Source organism: Leuciscus leuciscus, assembly GCF_965113295.1.
Source record: "Leuciscus leuciscus genome assembly, chromosome: 1".
In the NCBI taxonomy this organism is placed as follows: Eukaryota; Metazoa; Chordata; class Actinopteri; order Cypriniformes; family Leuciscidae; genus Leuciscus; species Leuciscus leuciscus.
In genome coordinates, this window is record NC_138725.1 from 50,202,469 (window position 1) to 50,223,041 (window position 20,573).

A 20,573-nucleotide genomic window follows, 5' to 3' on the forward strand; every position below is an offset into this window, starting at 1 on the left:
CTTTTATGGCTCCAAAGCTGCAGCTCATCCAGCTCCTTTGCAAGCCAACATTCCAACACCTTAACACACATGGAACATTTCAGAGAAAACTCTTCAAATGTTTGATATGTATTCCTGTGTTTCTCAAGTGTCTTCACATGCCATAACGGAAATACTGACCATTTTATTGTGTGTTTAAGCAAGCTTTATTTGTGTGTAATGATGCATATGAACATAATGTTATGTGTGTCCAATATCTACCTGTAATTCTTGGTATCTGTCTGACCGCCCTGTTTTAATTCAACCAGTCCCGCACATAGTATTACAGTAAGATGTATTGTTCCAGGTGTACAATCTTAAGAAGAAATATGAATTCTTTCTCTCATAAGACATATGGTGAAAGTAGGCGTTTTCTTCTTCACACAAAGAGAATTTTCCCGCTTCAGAAAAGACAATCTGATTCGCTGTCGTTCCAAGAGAAGGCGTAAACAGATGTTTGTTAAAAGGCAGAAACCCCCTCATCTCTTCTCTTCTCTTCTCTTCTCGCTTCCAACTCAACTCATCCAACTTCTCTGGACCCTCTTCCTCGGCGCAGCGTTTCTCCAAGGAACATCTGAAGGAGGCCCTGGCCTTCTCCTCGGACCAACACATGTTCGAGTCGTAGCTGCCGTTCGTTGCAACTAAGATTTCCAGCCTCTCCCATCCCGGGAGACGAATCTGAACTTTTCCGGTAACGTTAAATTCAAGTGAGCCTTTACATCGTTTTTCGAAACGACCCAGAAGAAGAAGCTAGACGCAAACCAGCCGGACACGCGCACGCGCGTCCCCTTTTCAGCATCACACTGAAAGAGTACCACATCTCGCAAGTATATTGATTCCTATAAAAGCTGTTCCAGGTGTCTAGGTCTTAGGTCTGTGATTTAAGTTACCATCTATCTTCTATATCTTTCTTTCTTTCATTCCATTTTCATTCCGATCACGTCATGTTGTTTAAATGTTTATGTGTTTGTTTGCAATTTTACGTACGTTTATATTTGTAGTTTATAATCTCTAGCGTGTGCCATTTTATTAATAAACCCATTTATACTTTTAACTGTCTCTGTGTTTGAAAACCCACTTTTTATAAAGTCAATGAAACAAAAGATCTATAAAGCTACAGGCTCTATAATATTAGACTACATTCAGTAGTTTTAATTAATAAACTCAATAAAGTTTAATGTTCTTGGCCAGAACCTAAACTTTAGTGGAGTTTGTGAATACCCCTTCTTAACTGTACTGACCTTACATCTACTCGCTGGCCGAGTTAAAGGTTGGTCAGACCAGTTACAGAACGAGGCATTTCCTATAATAAAAAAATAAATAAATGTACATGCGACTTATGAATTATGACCATGTGTCATAGATATTAATATCCCAAGATTCCCCATATTCTTGAGCTAATTCATATTTACCCAGATGCATATTCGCTACATTTTGGTGGAGATATTTCGAGCAGTTTCAAACTTCATTTTTGTGGGCAAATTCAGTTTCAGTTGAATGTGTATTATTGGTATTAATAATTGTAGGCTATACGCGCGTTTTGAATTGTGAGAAAAGTCGCCAAGGCGAACTCACCCAGCTGATGGCGGGCACAAAGCCAGCCCAGCTCTGCTAAAACTGCAGTTCATGACATTACATCTGTCTCTGTAAAGACGAAACAAAACTCTTTGCATTTGATACATGTAACATGATTTAAACCGACTAAATGAAGACGAAGGATCTCTTTTAGGACGAAGACGTAAATCTGATAGTTTTTCAGTCGTAATAGGCCTTATTAATACGTTAACGGTAAACTCCTGGTCAGAAATTGGCCTCGCGATCCAATTTCGTAAACCTACGCAAAAATCATAAAAGTGCTAATTTGATTAATGCTTATGGGAGATGAGCAGATGATAAGTCCTGCTCACAGCTGTTCTGATGCCTGGTGTGCTCACAGCTTAAGTAAATAGATGTTCAACGCCTGTTTGCTCACAGTTTCTAGTGATTAAAACACGAAGTTTTAATACCTGTTGTTATTGTAAACCATGTATAATATGTAATTGGAGGCCAGTTTTATGAATTAAGAAAACGGATGATAATCCCTGTTCTCCTTCTTTAAACCGTCTCATGTGTATAATATATAATGTGTAAATTGGAGACCAGTTTTATGAATTAAGAAAAGATGATAATCCCTGTTCTTATTCTAAAACCGTCTCAATGTGTAATGCATAATGTGTAATTCCTGTTAGTCACATGTTGTGAAACTCGCGTCAGTCTTCCGCATGCAACAGAAGCGCAAAACACCACGTGATTCCACAGAAAAAAAAAAAATCTGCTGAATTACGCCACTGACCGACACTAGAGGGCAGCCTCTAAGTCTGGGGCAGTTCTCAAATTACGCGCCCCCACCGACGTCATCCTGCGTGAGCGTCGCCTCCCACTGACGTCAGCCTGCGCGAGCGCAACTACGCCATCTCGTGGCGTTCTAAGATAATACCTGCTTTCAATTTCTTTTTCTCTCTGCATTCATTTTCTCTCTCAAATACTTAACTGCATTCAAGCTTAGCTTATGCTGATATTATTTGGAGTTAGACAATTCCTTTTTCTGTTTTTGACTGTCACACTTTAAGTTAAGTTCGAAAAAAAGGGAAAACTTTTCGAATTAAAAACTTAGATTCGATTCACTCAGTTCATTGATAGGTCCACCTAGGAAGAAGCACGCCACCGTGTGGCGATCTTGGGTCGACTTATCAATATCTGTTTAACCCCCAGTCTGCAATTGAAGTGTCTCATTGCCACCCTTTTCGTTTGATTATTATTTTTTTTTTTAATCAATACTAATAACTTCAGTGTTATTGTAAGGATTATAGGAAGTCATTCTGAATTTCAGTTTTGATTATTTTTAGTATGGATACATCACTGTTATCATTCTAATTTTCTTTCCTTCCTTATTATTAGTATTTTGGACCTCTCCTTGCATGCTTATTTGAATTTTAATTTAAACAAGTTTGCATTTTTCAAATTGTGTCTATTCAACCAGGTGGACCACTGAGAGGAAACACGGCCCTCACCCTTGTGGCACAAACCCACTGCCGGGGCCTTTTCCTCTGCCTGCGTCTCAAACCTGTGTTGTTTATTCAAATTTTATTTCATTGATAATTATTTTTCTCTTCCCTCTTTCTCCAGTCTCTCCAAGGGGGGGGGGGGGGTAGGTTATTCTGATAATTACAACCAATTATCGTAATTTCCTTTTTGTTGTATCATTATTTTAGTAAAGCCTTTGCCTCTGACTCCTGCATACCTACTTACTCAATTTGATGAAACCAGAAAGCCTTAATTTACTTTAAGTCTAACATTTTAATCCCTTATTGTGTATCTATTGGCAGGACTCAGTCAGTGCACTGTGGTAATCCAAAAGTCATCCCTGGTGGTTTCCGGTGGGCGGGGATCATCTGTCCGGCGTTACTGACACGGCGCTCTGTCTGGTGTTGGAACCGTCGGAGAGTCTGACCGCGCCCGCTGGTTTCCACCTGGATAACCTCTATTCACCCCAGGTAAACTAAAATTTGATAGAACCCATCCACTTATTAGGAACCACAGAATACTAGCTATTCCTTCGGGTGTATTTTAAGTGCTTGGACTCACCTTTCTCTCTCTAAGACACACCGTCTTTCGAGGTCCTGTCCCGATAACCCACGCATCTCCTGGCCCGATCAGGAACTCTCGCAGTGTTAATAAGGCTTAGGCCTCTTTATTTTTATTTTATTTTTATCTTATTTGATTTATTTTCCTTAAATAACGCTCCCCGTGTTATTGTTTGCGACATTTCATTGCAGACCAATTCACTTCCTTGTGTTGTGTTTCCCTCTGATCTTCCCTACCTTCAACCTTGTCTCTTTCTCCACTCTGTGTGATTTGTTCCTTTCATTTCACTTAGACACAGAACCTAAGAGAGACCCCAGGAAAAGCTGAATAATAGAGTGACGATCAAAGCGGGCGTCGCTAGACGACCCCCCCAGGCTACCGCCTGTCCAAATTTCTATTGTGGGTTTCATCCATACCCACGAAATTGGCTCAGCTAACTGTCGGCATCAGTTAGCCCCGAAATTCTCATAAACGGCATAGCCCGTATGAGTATAGCTCATTAACCCTAAAACAAACTTGCATTGTGTCTCTTTTTGTGTGTGCTGTGCTTCTCTCACCACAGTAAGCAGAGATGTCGAGCTAACCCAGAAGTACGACCACGAGCAGCTGGCCAAAATCTTCGGAAAATCGCACCCAACCTCGTCACCAAGGCCTGGGCCAGCGAAAGGCTCAGCCTCGATATGGAAGAGAAGGCAGCCGCACTACAGCTCCAGGCCACAGAAGCCCGGAAGGACCGAGCCCACACACAGAGTCGGCTAGACCAGCTAATCTTCCTGACAGAGGAAGAGGACGAGACGGACACAACGCTACAACAGGAAGTTGAAAGACTTCAAAGAGCCCTGGACGATCTTCGTCTGCACACAGATCAAAGACAGCAGTCGGAGGAAAACACCCGGAAGGAACTCAACGAAAGGCTCCAACGGGCTGAAGCTCTCCTTGAGAGAGCAGAGACTAAAATCCATCAGCTCATTCAGCAGAGACACGATCTCGAAGACGAACTAGACATGGTTCGCAGAGAACTGAGACATGCTTACAGTTTCAACCGCGACCGGGAAGGGGAAGAACATCTCACACCATTTCCCCCTTCCAGCGAGTCTGCGCCTTTCAGCCACACACCCAGAGCTGAAAAGGGGGGCGAAAGCCCACTGCACAACACCACGCCTGTCAGCCAAACACCAAGAGCTGTAAAGGGTCAGAATCCTCTCCAGACGGATTGGGCCCCCAGCAACAGCTCTCGTCCAACAAACCTCAACAAGATGGCCAGAAACATTCCTACGTTTGCCGGAGACTGCAGTGTTCATGCGTACCTTCAAGACATTGACTTTCACCTGCAAACTGTCGCCAACGCGACAGCTTGGGACAAATTGTACCTGGTAAGAATCACCTCAAGCAGAGAGGTGCGTAGTTTTCTGGATCGCCAACCACAGCCTGTCAAAGCAGATTACAAGCAACTGCGACAAGCGTTGATCCGCGAATTCTCTGACCCAGAATCAGACCAAGGGTTTATCACGGCCCTCGACGTGAAACAGGCCCGACTTGAACACCCACACTCCTATTATGACCGACTCCGACAAACGTTCTTCGGAGCAACCAACACACCAGATATGGAAGAAGATATAACCTTTAGAACTTTGTTTCTGCGGAACCTGCATAGCACCGTGAGTAAACATCTCGGCGTGCTCGTCTGCCCACGAACCATGTCTACTCGAGAACTCAGAGACTTAGCCCACAAGGCTTACACCAAGCAAAGGGCCATGGATGAAAAGACGGTAAAGACACACACAATTCACTCCGTCTCTGAGCACCGCTCAGAACCAGACAGCAGGTGGCGGCACGACTGTGACGGTGCCCGTCCAAAGCGTCGGACCGACCGCTCAGAAAGATTCTGGAACCAGCATCACCCGCCGTCCAGAACTCCAAGCCCAGACCGTCGAACCTGTAACCACTCTCTCCAGAACACTGGTGAGGCAGAGTCTTCTTACATCACAGATGAAGACAGTGCAGCCACGTCTGACACAGACACAGAAAACGAACACTGACACCTACTGCTTCAAGGTCCTGACTGACCTGCAGTTGAGTAACCAAACCAATGTCTGCGCCACATACAGACAACCCATCCACCCACCCTAACCATTGCAGTGATTACACAGCACAAACGAACTTTACCAACTACACTGCACGCCTCAGAGCCGCTAAAACGCTACCTCCGCTGTGTACAAAGAAAGTCATGCGGGCCTCTGATGAACAGACTTTTCCTATGCCACCACTTACCCCTCCACCACCCTCACAGGCCATCCGAGCTCACTGACAACCAGTGCCTCAGACAGCTGTCTGCCACCACGCACATGTTGCGTTCACAAGACTTCAATACGCATTGTGCACCTGTTGCCATCACAGCGCCACAGCTCGTAAAGCCACAAAGCACAAGGGGGGCAGGCGTAACAATGACGCCACATGTGCCAAAAAGCCATGCATGGGACATCAAAGCATGTGGCATACCAACCTCAGCGAACCAAAAAGACTGTCCTAAACCAACTAAGGACCTCCATCGCTGGAAAAAATTTTTTTTCTCCTTCTCTCTCTCTCTCTCCCTATCGCCTCTAACAGGATGCAGGCCGCAGTGGTTCGCGAGAAAGCAGCCACACTCACCAGGTCTGGCATCCGACATCGCATGGAGAGAGAACACCCCCGACTCCTGACTGCCAAGGCAGGACTCACACTCAGAGAAGTCTAGCACGGTGATGTGCATCTCCACGGTCACCGACAACGCCCTGACACTCGTTGTGCCTATTTGTTGTTCAACGAATTCCATCCCGAATTTCGTTTAACAAAAAGGGGGAATGTAGCCACAACGACATCTGCTTCTCGCGTTAAGTGATCATATGGGAAGACACATCGTCTTGTGTCCGTACTGGTTAATAATTGCCCCACGAGGAGCAATTTGCCAGCGCCAGTTCGGCTGGCCTCGTGACATTCCAGAAGACACACACACACACACACACACACACACACACACACACACACACTCGTGGACTTTCAACCAGAAACCCACCACGAGATGCAACTGAAGCACATTTCCATATATGGACTTCCACATAGTAAAATTTCATTTTACCATTCATTACAAATTTATAATAGAGGTGTGGTTTGCTAGAGTAAAATCTTTAATTCCGAAGATTCATTGAAAGGAAATCACTCCATAGTGTCTTGTAACTCGAACCTGGTCATAAACTTTTATGGCTCCAAAGCTGCAGCTCATCCAGCTCCTTTGCAAGCCAACATTCCAACACCTTAACACACATGGAACATTTCAGAGAAAACTCTTCAAATGTTTGATATGTATTCCTGTGTTTCTCAAGTGTCTTCACATGCCATAACGGAAATACTGACCATTTTATTGTGTGTTTAAGCAAGCTTTATTTGTGTGTAATGATGCATATGAACATAATGTTATGTGTGTCCAATATCTACCTGTAATTCTTGGTATCTGTCTGACCGCCCTGTTTTAATTCAACCAGTCCCGCACATAGTATTACAGTAAGATGTATTGTTCCAGGTGTACAATCTTAAGAAGAAATATGAATTCTTTCTCTCATAAGACATATGGTGAAAGTAGGCGTTTTCTTCTTCACACAAAGAGAATTTTCCCGCTTCAGAAAAGACAATCTGATTCGCTGTCGTTCCAAGAGAAGGCGTAAACAGATGTTTGTTAAAAGGCAGAAACCCCCTCATCTCTTCTCTTCTCTTCTCTTCTCGCTTCCAACTCAACTCATCCAACTTCTCTGGACCCTCTTCCTCGGCGCAGCGTTTCTCCAAGGAACATCTGAAGGAGGCCCTGGCCTTCTCCTCGGACCAACACATGTTCGAGTCGTAGCTGCCGTTCGTTGCAACTAAGATTTCCAGCCTCTCCCATCCCGGGAGACGAATCTGAACTTTTCCGGTAACGTTAAATTCAAGTGAGCCTTTACATCGTTTTTCGAAACGACCCAGAAGAAGAAGCTAGACGCAAACCAGCCGGACACGCGCACGCGCGTCCCCTTTTCAGCATCACACTGAAAGAGTACCACATCTCGCAAGTATATTGATTCCTATAAAAGCTGTTCCAGGTGTCTAGGTCTTAGGTCTGTGATTTAAGTTACCATCTATCTTCTATATCTTTCTTTCTTTCATTCCATTTTCATTCCGATCACGTCATGTTGTTTAAATGTTTATGTGTTTGTTTGCAATTTTACGTACGTTTATATTTGTAGTTTATAATCTCTAGCGTGTGCCATTTTATTAATAAACCCATTTATACTTTTAACTGTCTCTGTGTTTGAAAACCCACTTTTTATAAAGTCAATGAAACAAAAGATCTATAAAGCTACAGGCTCTATAATATTAGACTACATTCAGTAGTTTTAATTAATAAACTCAATAAAGTTTAATGTTCTTGGCCAGAACCTAAACTTTAGTGGAGTTTGTGAATACCCCTTCTTAACTGTACTGACCTTACATCTACTCGCTGGCCGAGTTAAAGGTTGGTCAGACCAGTTACAGAACGAGGCATTTCCTATAATAAAAAAATAAATAAATGTACATGCGACTTATGAATTATGACCATGTGTCATAGATATTAATATCCCAAGATTCCCCATATTCTTGAGCTAATTCATATTTACCCAGATGCATATTCGCTACAGTAGAAATAACCCAAAAATTAGTTGATCATTTTTTAACCCAGGAGTTGGGTCAAAAATAACCTAACTTGGGTCACTATCCCAGTATGCCTTATTTCAGAAAATAAAACTTTGTTTTACATTATATTACACACTTCAAGCACTTTTACATTTTTATTGCATTAAATAAAAATCTATAAGAAAAAACACACACTTGGACATGTTTATTTTCATATTTATTTTAGGTCACACTGTAATAACAATATTAGAAATAAAAAATAGAAAAATAAACAACAATTCTCAGAGGAGCCTCAGGAATTTAAGCCTGGGGCCAACTTTGGGGACAAGATTTTTGATAGTGTCCTCATCAAAGAGAAGAAATGCCTCCTCATCTATCTGAAAGACAGAAAACAAGACAACATGAGTATTGTTAATAAGTCGAGACAATTGTGAACCACTCACCAGACACTCTTTCATTATCAAGCTAACAAATAATCACTTTTAAGGTAATGCAGTGGCTTTTTTTCTTTCTTTTTTTTTTACATGGCCCAAATTGCTAGTTAACTAATGTGGTTATTTTGCAGCATTAACATTACCCATTTTGTGTGAATGACATATTTTCTTTCATTCAAAAGTGTAATGACAGCCCATTCTTATGCATAACAGCTTAAAGACAAGGCACAATAATATTTTAGGGTTGTACATACCCCACTGTCGAAGAAGTTGTGACTTTCACAAAATCTTGCACTGACACATTTAAGTCTTATAAAAAAAAAAAAAAATGTAGGTATAGAGAGATGATATAAGGGCAATAAGAGTAAAATGCTCACCTCTAAAATTCTCTGTCAGCTCAGACAGCTGCCACTCAGTTAGCTTATCAGCGACAAAACTGTCCATTCAAAATGACCTGGAGAAAACATAGCAATATAGAGGTTAGCAACAATTTGAAGACTTGACCCGCTTCTTTAACTCTCACTACTTCAGCCAGTAGAGCACTGTATAATATGATAAGCATGGCACAGCTGGTAAACATAACTCAACTATTGTGTTGCCTCGTCGCTCTGTAACCGCGGCTATGGGGCTCGCACACCGGACGAGAAGCGCCGCGTCGCGTCTAGGACAACTCGAGGTATCGCTCACCGGGACGTGCACTCTCTCAAGGGGCTCGCACACCGGCCGCGAAGCGCAGCGCCACGTCTTTAAAATTCGAACACATTATTCTCTATGAGTGTAACGGACACACACACACACACACACCGGCGGTCTGTCCGCGGCACCCAGCAACGGCTCAGGACCGTGTTCAAAATCGCGTCCGGTGTGCGATAACGTTACCTCGAGTTGTCCTAGACCTAACGTTAGATGTTGTCGTGATAGCCGCGGCTACATGCCAACCACAGAATTACCACGGCTAACGCTAGTCTCAACGTAGCAACGTATTTTTTTTTTTTTTTTAGCAAATGGTGCTAAACTAGCAACAGGGTCATGGACACAGAAAAGTTAACATTACATCAACACTGAAAATACTCTCTTACCTTGAATATAGATGAAGTTGCACCGATGAAGCACAGGCCAAAACGGATCGAGCGCGAAGCGACGGTTATTTCAAACGACTGTTGTGAGAAAATTCCAGAACAGAAAATTCTGCGAGAGAGAGAGAGAGAGAGAGAGAAAGCCAACCCTATAACCCAGAACATGGGTTACTCTTTGAAAAATAACCCAGAAACCCAAACAACCCATAAATTGGGTCAAAATATTAGCCCTATAACCCAGAAAATGGTTACTCTCTGAAAAAATAACCCATAATTTTAACCCAACACAAATAACCCAGAAAATGGGTTGAAGAAATAACCCAGGAGTTTTTAGAGTGTATTATAGTGACACATACATTAAAGTTCCAAAAATTGCTATGATGAAGTTATATATTTACAAACCAAAATATGAGATTCAACTTTGTTATGTGAAAATACATTTGTTTCGTCGCTTTAAAGAACAAATAGGCAAAAACATAAGCACAACATTTTACATTCTCAACTTTCATTCTATATCCTTGTGATTATTGGTCACTTTTATTGTAACTATGCAATAAATATGTCCTTTAGCAAAACACCTGATGAGCACTGACCCTTTTTTATAAAGGCATTAGGCAGAAATCAAGTACAGTTTATGAAGCTGAAAAGAGAAAACAAAATGCTTTAACAATATGGAAAAAGATAAATCACTATTTTCAATATTGGTTCTGCATATATCAAAGAGATCCTGAGGAGGAGTGGGACTCCACATGAAGACTTTCAGAAACTGTGACAGAGCAAAGGGTGCACCTCGCTGGACACATCCTACGCATGCCCAAACAACAACACCCAAACACAGTGATGAAGTGGACACCACCAGGAGGATGCAGGAGACAGGGAAGACCAAGGAAGACACAGAGACAGATGTTTCATGAAGACCTGAAGAATGTCAGTGTCCCATGGGAAGATGTGGAGAACTTGGCCACGGATCGAATACGTTGGAGGACACTTGTTGCCCAATGTGCCCAGCACAGCACTTGATGATGACGTTGTGAGTTTATCCATAACTGTGGGATATGTTTTCTGTAAAGAGTGTTGCATAATTAAATGTTAAAAGCATTTTTATGTTATAAGTTCACTGATATGTGGGCATTTCTATGAATAAAAGTATGTCTTTAATAGCAAGCAATAATCATATGAAAATGATTTACATGCAAACGGGACAGTTATCAGCAGTGTAACATTCTGATTATGACAAACTAATCCAGTATCTGATGTCATGTGACAAGTCAGATAAGCTTTTCCACTCTTGCAAACAGAGGTAGGTTATGAGGTGTGGAGAGACATCATGTATCACTGGAACATGAACAGACGGGGACCAATTTGCAATTAATATAAACTTTCTGACAGTGTGTGTGATATCCGACAACTTTCCAAGAAGTGGCGCAACTGATTTACAAATATCGCGATAAATATGTACAGGAATTGAGGCAGTAGCCAATGACAGCACTAGGAGTAAAAGCTGCAGGATTGTGTACGAGTACACAAATATGTACGAGTATCGTACGAATTTGACAACTTGTTAAATCTTGTGAATTATTAAGACTTTCAGACTATGTTTGTACTGATTGGGCTATGGGTTTTGTGAGAAAAGTTTTAAGAAACAACAAATGCTTGATAAAATGTTTGATTTAGGGTTAAAACCAACACATACATACCATCGTGAATATTTGCCTTTGCAGCTGTCCGTCTCCTCCGTTTACTTCTCCTCAAACAATAATGGGCTGACTGAGTCCGAAAGGCCCTTTTGGTCTTTTCAGCTGAAAAAAGAGAAAAGAAAATATAATTATGTATAATATATAGGATTATTTAAAGGAAAAAGTACTGATTTACCTTACAAATATTGGATGTTACATTATAAAGCGTTAAAAGCATGGCAAGTGTTGTGGTTAATATGCATTTACAACAAATATCACTTTAAAACTATCAATACAGAGGTAAAAGCATGGTAAGTTTTGTGGTTACTGTCCTTTTACCACACCCTATCACAGTAAAACTAGGGTTACTGTGGTAAAAGCATGGTAAGTGTTGTGGTTACTGTGCATTTACAATAAGTATCACATTAAAACTACCAATAGTAGTGGTAAGTGTTGTTTTTACTGTGCTTCTACTACAAATACAACTTTGGAACTAATTGTACTATTTTTAATCTGATATGAATATCTAAGCCTATAGCACGTCACGTGACAGGCAGTGTTTAATCATATATTTTGAATTAGAAAGCAATGAAACGCAAAGTCTCCGTGGAAATGGCAGATATATTTGGCAGATTAATATCGACAAACAGAAAAGACATTATATCACACATTATTAGGACAGCGTATTTAGGTATTTATTTACTAGGCTACTTACCAACAGCTGACACACGTGAACTGATGCCAAATATCGCGATGTGTTCGGAACGAGACTTCTTCAGCGCGATTTCCTACTAATAAAATATCATTTAAAAAATATCAATAAACAGCAAAACAATCCAGCTTCCCTGGCAATAAGACCGAAATAATAACATTAAAAAAAATACATAAACCACGATAAGATCTCGTGAATAAATGTTGATTAAACAGCTTCTCTGCTGCAGCCGACAGGCAGAAATAATCGAGCTGTTATCACGAAAGACGAAAAATAACGAAATAAACGTGTCCGTGGCACGAATCAATAGATTAAATTACGTGACCATATCACGAACGTTGGAGTTATCCGTGGTCTCACCACAGACTCAATCCGTGCTCCTATCACAGATTTTAGATCTGACTATATTGCCAAGCGAGCAATAGGTGTAAAACGCCATCAAACTGGATTTTATGATGACAGGACAAGACAAAATTGCAACACAGTCGACATAAAGCTTTCAAACAAGTGAGCAACATCACACCATCCAGTGAGTGAGGTCAGGTTGTTGAGGTCCGTGGTGCCATCACGGGACTTCAGTTTGGCTAACAGAATCAGACTGAATTTTTATGATGGCTGGACAATGCAATAGCTACAATAACAGAGAGGTTAAAGTCTTTATGGTATTTGGTGTTGGAAAATAAATAAATACTTAAAATGTTGTGTTTCCAAATGAGAAAGCACGTCGATTGAGTGAGATCTGTACTCCGTCATTGAAACGGGTATCCGTGTGTGGACCACGGAAGGTCAATGTCATTGACTTGCATTGGAGTAATATCCGTGGCCACATCACGGAATTTGGGGCGATTCCGTGATGGCTCCACGGATTTTGAGTTAAGGGCCCGTGGACATTTCACGGAATCCTGTGAGACCAGGTTGTCGTTTTCTCACACAAACGGCTCGTTTCGTGTCTTAGGCCATCAATGTGTACTTACGATGGGGAATTGTTTAATTTGGACGACGGGGAATTGTTTTAATTTGGACTCTGTGCATGCTGTTTGAGACAAGTGACCATCGACCTGCATTATATGACTGACAGACAAGAACGGTTTGACCTAAAAATATCAAAATTGAAACTACTGCGGAAAAAAAGACACCTACATCTTAGATGCCCTTGAGGTAAGCTAAAACATACCAAAATTTAATTTCAAAGTGAACTATCCCTTTAAATTAGGGTATTCATCATGTTTTTCATTAACAACAGATAACAGATTTACAGAACAAGAGATTTACAGATAAAGTATTATATGTTTCAATAGGAAGTAATTAAAATCAATAATATCTTCTATCTGTCAGATTGGCTTTGCTTTCTTTGCCTAAGCCAGACTTGAAGGAAAATTAAAAAGATTTTTATGGCTCTGCCTTTTGGTCAATAAAGTTCTGTATTGATGGCTTGTTTTCACAGTGTGTTCGAGTTTTTAGACACTGTTTCATCACCACAGATTTATGTCAGTCAATGAACTAAAATCTTTCTGTGTGATATGAGTCGCTTACAACAGTATTGATCAAAATTGATCTTATCTCATTTTTTTTTCAACATTGTTTTTAGTGATTTTAAAATTGCAATGCTGTTTTACTTAAAAAATGTAGACGTAATATTCTTGTAATTTCATATTTTATAATATTCATATCTGAATTTTATATTATAATTAATAGGAATTACATTAAAATCCATTAAAGAATTTAAAAGTAATGACTTTGTTCTCTAATATTAGAAAAATAACGGTATGTTTATACAGATCTCAAACATTAAAATCTAAATCTGGACCAAACATATGTCAGCCTTTCATACCACCAGTTCTTCGATTTGAATATATGCAAATCACCTTCCCACTTTAAATGTGTCAATGTCTTGTTCAATGATCTAACCAGACATCTGAACTCTAGGAACAAAGTCTGTCTTTCTGGTTTAAACTTAACATACACCATGTTTAAAAAGTTTCTTGTATTTGTAATTCTGGCAGTTTTACCATGTAAGTCGCTGCATAGAATAATCATTATGAGTGCAACAATTTAACATTATAACATCTTCATAAATGTAATATTGTTTCTTTTTCCACAGGTATTGAATGTCAGACATTCACTCAGTCTGAGACAGTGGTTAAAAAACCGGGAGAGTCTCATAAACTTACATGTACAATAACTGGATTTACATTCAGCAATCTCTATCTTCATTGGATCAGACAGAGCCCTGGGAAAGGTCTGGAGTGGATTGCATACATCAGCACATCCAGTTCTCCTATAAGCTATTCCCAGTCAGTCCAGGGAAGGTTCACAGTTTCCAGAGATGACTCCAGCAGTAAACTGTATCTACAGATGAACAGCCTCAAGACTGAAGACACTGCTGTGTATTACTGTGCTAGAGAGTCACTGTGAATGAGTTCAGGGTCAAAGCAATACAAAAACCACTTCCTCATTCACATATACAGATGAGGAATATTGACTTTATCAGTTGCTTTGCATAGAAATATTAAATAAAAAGCTCATTCAGTCCTGCCCCTATTTTGTGTTTAGCACAGGTAAGCTGTCCGTGTGGAGTACAATGGAGGGAGCAGGAAGAGTGAGAAGAGTGAGAATTAGAGGAGGAAGAGGAAGAGGACACGGAGGTGAAGAAGTAGGAGGAAGAGGAGGAGGAAGAGGATGCGGAGGTGAAAAAGTAGGATGAAGAGGAGGAGGAAGAGGACGCGGAGGTGAAGAAGCGAGAGGGAGAGGACGACAAGGACAAGGAGGTGAAGTTAGAGGAAGCTGAACTTGAGCCGATACACTATAGCAACTAGCAAGCATCATGAAGACATTTTGAAATGAGAGTACAGTCACTTTGCACTAAGTTTTGTAGCACTGCCATAATGAGAAACACAACAATACCATACATGTAAAAATACTGAAATTGTTACTTTACAGGATTGCTAGACGTCCAGATGCTGGGGGCAGAGGAAGAATGTTCACTGCAGAACAAGAGACCCATATAGTCAATATGGTGATTGCAAATTATTCCATAAGGCTACGAGAAATACAGCAGTGCATAACTGAGGATGACACCACCTTCCAAAACATACACAATGTGAGCATTTCTGTATTATGTCGTGTACTTGCCCGCAACAGAATCTGAATGAAACAAATCTACAGAGTCCCTTTTGAAAGAAACAGTGAACGTGTAAAACAACTGTGATATGACTATGTGCAGGTAAGCTATAGTATCACTGGTACTGAATCTGGAAGTGCACACTGTAGTGCTGTGCATGGGCCTGCTGTGCTGCATTTGTTTTGTCTTGTCCAGAGAGTGATGGAGCTAGAGGCAGATGCCATGGGTCATGAGCTGCTTTTTGCCGATGAGGCAGGTTTTAACCTCACTTAAACAAGGAGACGTGGCAGGAACATTATTGGACACCGTGCCATAATCAATGTCCCAGGACAACGTGGTGGTAACATAACTTAATGTGCAGCTATAAGTCAAAATGGTGTTGTTCACCACCATGCAACCCTAGGCCCATATAACACTGCACAGATTATTACATTCCCACATGCTCACTAATGTTCAGAGACCAGAGCAGACCAGTGTAGATTTAAAAATCTTCCTTTCTCCTGTTGTTTGATTTCATGGAAACAGACACCAGTGATTTTGCCAAGAGATTTATTTTAGATAAGACATAGGAGGAAGAGACTATAGACAAACGAAGGTCTTGATTCAGCTTCTCAGTCATCTTCTCTGACCTAGACAAATACTTTCAGTTCTTATATATGCTGAACAGAAAAACTGCATTACCAAAGAAACATGTGGTTCCCATTAACATAGGAATGTATCCCCTATGCCATACTCGGTGGAAAAACTGCATTTACATTTCAGTCTAACTTCAGCACACATATGATTCACAAAATACAATGATTACAAATGATTATGAATGTATATAACACGTATAAAACAGATACATAATACTACTGATTATGAATATTAATAAAAAGTAATAATAATACTAAAAACAATATTAAATGATGAGATTTGAGTCTTCACCAGATACGTCATCATATGGGACAATGTTAGTTTCAATAGGGCTGCTTTGGTCCGCAACTGGTTTACAGATCACCCACTCTTCACTGTACTCAACCTCCCCCCATACTCTCCATTCTTGAATCCAATTGAAGAGTTCTTCTCTGCCTGGCACTGAAAGGTCTATGACCGTCATCCCCATCAACGCATAGCCCTTTTACAGGCAATGGAGGAGGCATGTAGGGATATTGACCAGGCATCATGTCAGGCCTGGATACGACATTCCAGAATATATTTTCCCCGTGCCTTGGACTAGAGGACATCGCATGTGATGTAGACACAATTTTGTGGCTGGACCCAGAGAGACGACACAATGTAGACAGATTTAAAAAAAAATTCTCAGTGAAATTACTATTTTGTGTTTTGACTTGGAAAACAACACTTGTGTTTGTTTTGATGTTTGTAAATAAACACCGATACTTGAAGTTTGGATCCCTGTATGTTTACAGAACTATGACAAAAGTATGACCTCAAACGGACATAGCCTACCTTGTGCACAGAGAAAGCAAAAGCCAGATGTGTTTTTATTCATCAGTGTGTAGTTGGCGCATTGTGTGCTTTTTAATGTGATGGCTTGTGTTAACTGATTGATACGAAAATACAATTTTTACGAAGGTTTGAAGAGTTAAGCAAGGTTTATTAGCTTTTGTAAGAGAACTACAATGTTTTGCTGATTTGGTGAAAGGTTTTCTTATTTGTGTGTATAGAGTTTTGCAAAAAATAGCCAATAGTTACAAAAAATTTGCTTAAGCCATCAGAAAAAAACTGCAAATGTAAAATTATATAAAATAATAATAATTAAAACATTAATGTTGGTAATGTTTATGTAAAAGGCCTGATATATCCAAATAATGCAAGCATAACAAAAATAATTAAAATTCTAAATTCTTTCAAATCAGATTTTGCTCTCATTAAATGTAAGTTTTGCATGATTCAGAGTGATACTGTAATAATTCCATCAAAGAATACTTCCTTCATTTTATATTTTGATAGTTTGAATCACTTCAGTCATTATAATCTTTTTGTATTTTCTGCTAATGGACTTCAAATAAATAATGACTGACATCATCAAATTAAAAACTAAAAGGCTTGGACAGTGTGATGCCTTTTCATGTAATCCCAATATTCATGTTTGAGCATGTGAAGTTGGTTAGTTACTCTGTATGTTTATGTAAATCATCAGTTGCATATATTTAAACAGCAGGCATGAGTCAGTTTATACATTCCTCTGATCACTAGAGGGAGGGAAGAACCGCTTCAGTCCATTCAAACTGTGCCGTGAAACCATGATCTCTTTATCTTTAGTGTTTCTGGCTGTAGTATCCTGTAAGTTTAGTCGACTTTTCTGTGTGATACATCATTTTGTTGCAAAAAAACTTCATGCTATTACTAACAGGTATTATTTCATTTGATACAGGTATTGATTCATATGAACTCACTCAGCCTGAGTCTCTGACTGTCCGTCCTGATGCCACTCTAACTATCAGCTGTAAAGTCTCCTATTCAGTTACTAGCGAGGATACAGCCTGGATTCGTCAGCCTGCAGGAAAAGCTCTGGAATGGATTGGAGTGATCTGGAGTGGTGGAGGCTTAGCCTACAAGGATTCACTGAAAAGCAAGTTCAGCATCACCAGAGACACCTCCAGTAACACAATAACACTGCAGGGAAATAATATGCAAGCTCAAGACACAGCTGTGTATTATTGTGCCAGACGTACACAGTGAGAGACACCAACAGCCTCCCTGTACAAAAACATCATCATAACACAAATAAAGGCATTTAATATATTAAAATTAATTACAACAATTCTATCCTTAAAAAAAATATTACAATCGTTCTTAAAAGTGTGAGATTTTGTGGTTCTCCTTACATTTTGTATTACAACCATGATGATAGATTAAACGCTTACAAAAACTAGATAGATTTTTTGAATACTTTTATTTACTCTGCAATGCAAAATAGGAAATAATAAAGCATGTGAATTCTTAAATGTTTAGAATTTAAAATATGGATCCAACATTGTTTAACACACATTGACATGCACCTGTTCCCACATCACATTACTCATGTTTTCCGATTCTCTTTTCTGTTGATTCAGTTCAATTCAAGAATGAATATATCATGTTATCTAGTTGACACTGCAAACAGCAGGAGCACATGTGTGGATGTGACACAATCAACAAACAAAAAATGAAATGAAGAAAATATACATTTCTTAATTTGTGTCCCATTTACAGAGAATTCTGTATTAAACATAACGGTGAACGGAAAGGTGTATGTTCACATTCACGTCATACTGTTCTTAAATACTTTGGCCCTTCAGTCATGATTGTACCTTGTGACCCTCCCAATGCAAATCAAAACAATCCTGTATGTTTGCTTAGTATTTATGTGCTTCTGATTGGATCTGGAGCGTTACATCACCACTTTCAAGATGAAGAATTTACTCTGCTTGTTGCTGCTCTCATTCAGCGTATACCGTGAGTTTTCTCATGAGACACATTTCTATTATCAGCTCTAATACATATATATTTCAAATGAAATCAGTCTTTTCAATCTTTCTTTTAGGTATAAAATGTCAAAATATGGAGTCCATTGAAAGCACGGTTCAGAAAAAGCCTGGAGAAACTCTGACTCTGTCCTGTAGATGATCTGGGTTCAGCTTTGACTGCTGTACTATGCACTGGATCAGACAACAAGCTGGAAAACCTCTTGTGTGGATGGGCCTGGGCTACAGTTTGGGAAGTGGACACAAGGCAGAATCCTTTAAGGAAAGAGTTGAAATCAGCAGAGATGATTCGAAAAGCATGATGTATCTGAAACTGTCCGGACTGACAGAAGAGGACTCAGCTGTGTATTTCTGTGCAAAACAAGCACTGTGACACTAACGTATGTGAAAATGATACAAAAACGCCTCGGTTACGACTGTAACCTCGGTTCCCTGAAGAGGGAACGAGCGTTGCGTCGAGAAATGACGCTGTGGGAACGCTTTGCGTGATGACGTCTTGAAGCACATGTAAAATCAGTCCAATGGTGTGGCGGAACGTCAGAGGCGGGTGACGTCACGTACCAGGAAACTATAAAAGCCGGCCCAAAACAGAAAACGAAAGCTTCGTAAAAGTCTGAAGTCGAGCTGACAGGCATGAAGGAGATATGGCAGGGCGACGCAACGCTCGTTCCCTCTTCAGGGAACCGAGGTTACAGTCGTAACCAACGCCTCCATAGCTACAAATGTCTGTCCTGTGTGAAATCCGTAGAGCAGCACTAGGAAGACAAAACATGAGACCCTGGAGCAGAGTCTAGATCCAGAGAGTAAAACCTGACGAAAGTGTGCGGTGAGGACCAGCCTGCCGCATCACAGACGTCCTGTAAAGAAACTCCTGAAATAAGGGCCTTAGAGGCCGCCATACTCCTCGTCGAGTGCGACCGGACAGCCAAAGGAGAAGGCTGCCCAGCCGCCTCATAAGCAAGTGAGATAGCCTCGACCACCCACTTGCTCATCCTTTGCTTAGACACCGGGCCCCCTTTGTTAGGGGACCCAAAGCACACAAATAATTGATCACTTTTACGCCACAGGGCAGCTCTGTGGACGTAAGCGTCTAACGCCCGCACAGGGCAAAGCAAATTATTAGCCTCCTGGTCAGCATTTTGAAAGGGAGGAGGACAGAAGGCCTGCAGAACAATAGGTCTAGCCACATTAGTGGGGACCTTGGGGATATAACCCGGTCTCGGATGAAGGAACGCTTTAACCATACCCGGAGCAAACTCTAAGCATGACGGAGCCACCGACAATGCTTGAAGATCCCCTATTCTCTTAAGAGAAGAAATAGCCAGAAGGAAAAGAGCTTTCAGAGTAAGAAACTTCTCAGGAACCTCCTCAATGGGCTCAAAGGGGGCCTGGGATAAGCCTTGTAGCACAAAGGACAAATCCCAAGGTGGCACCCTAGAGCGAACTGCAGGCCTCAGCCTCCAAGTGCCACGAAGGAAACGAGATACCAGAGGGTCTTTCCCCACAGACATTCCACCCAAAGGAATGTGGTAAGCACCTATGGCCGCCACATAAACCTTTAAAGTGGACGGGGTCAGACCTGCAGTGAACCGGTCCTGCAGGAACTCCAGCACTGTACCAATTGGGCAGTGGACTGGGTCCAACCGACGGTCACTACACCAGGAAGTGAATACTCTCCACTTCAGGGCATAAAGTTTCCTCGTGGAGGGAGCTCTGGACTGTAGAATGGTCTCAGCAACCTCAGTTGAGAGACCTGACTCTA

The 20,573-nt window shown here is 40.8% G+C and overlaps 2 long non-coding RNA genes across 2 annotated transcripts; both read right to left on the reverse strand.

Moving 5' to 3' along the window:
* Nucleotides 1-8,334: 8,334 nt before the first annotated feature.
* On the reverse strand, nucleotides 8,335-10,170 carry LOC309476214. Its single transcript, XR_014197966.1, has 3 exons — nucleotides 9,833-10,170; nucleotides 9,131-9,207; nucleotides 8,335-8,696 (listed from the first exon to the last, which is right to left on the reverse strand). It is a non-coding gene; the product is annotated as an uncharacterized lncRNA (long non-coding RNA).
* A 32-nt stretch (nucleotides 10,171-10,202) lies between these two features.
* On the reverse strand, nucleotides 10,203-12,958 carry LOC309476240. Its single transcript, XR_014197980.1, has 3 exons — nucleotides 12,221-12,958; nucleotides 11,527-11,628; nucleotides 10,203-10,891 (listed from the first exon to the last, which is right to left on the reverse strand). It is a non-coding gene; the product is annotated as an uncharacterized lncRNA (long non-coding RNA).
* Between the last annotated feature and the right edge of the window lie 7,615 nt (nucleotides 12,959-20,573).